Below are 494 nucleotides of genomic sequence, written 5' to 3'. Positions count from 1 at the left end.
AACTTCCAAGCTTTCAAAGGAAGGAAGTAATCAGTAGTCCCACCCAGCTCTGATGCCTATAAACTGCATGGCACAAAAGCCCTCACAGTGCAGTAGTGGCACACTTAACATTAACCAACAGCTCTCTAATTAGGCGTTAGGCCCACTCAACAAGAAGCAAATCATGCCTGGTACTGGAAACATAGCCAACTACTGGGGCGGGAGCCCGGGGTGGGGGGCAGCAGTGGGTGAGCCATGCTACTGAAATCATGGATTTTGGAGGAGAACCTACAACCACCATTTTACTAAACCAGCACAATCTCTGACTACATTTTAAAATTTGTCACTGTACCCACAGAAAAGTGTAGTCCTTACCCCTCGTCAAGGAAACTTCTCTTTGTGACAAAGATGATTATGGAAGACCACAACTATCAAAATGCAGAGTTATGAAGCCCATTCCAACTGATACATCTACAGCATGATTCCTGTATCGAAGGCTCAGGGATCAATACAGA

The sequence above is a fragment of the Grammomys surdaster genome, unplaced genomic scaffold (genome assembly GCF_004785775.1).
Source record: "Grammomys surdaster isolate TR1022 unplaced genomic scaffold, NIH_TR_1.0 126591, whole genome shotgun sequence".
Lineage (NCBI taxonomy): Eukaryota > Metazoa > Chordata > Mammalia > Rodentia > Muridae > Grammomys > Grammomys surdaster.
The sequence above is the reverse complement of the archived record's forward strand: the minus strand, read 5'-3'. Positions refer to the sequence as shown.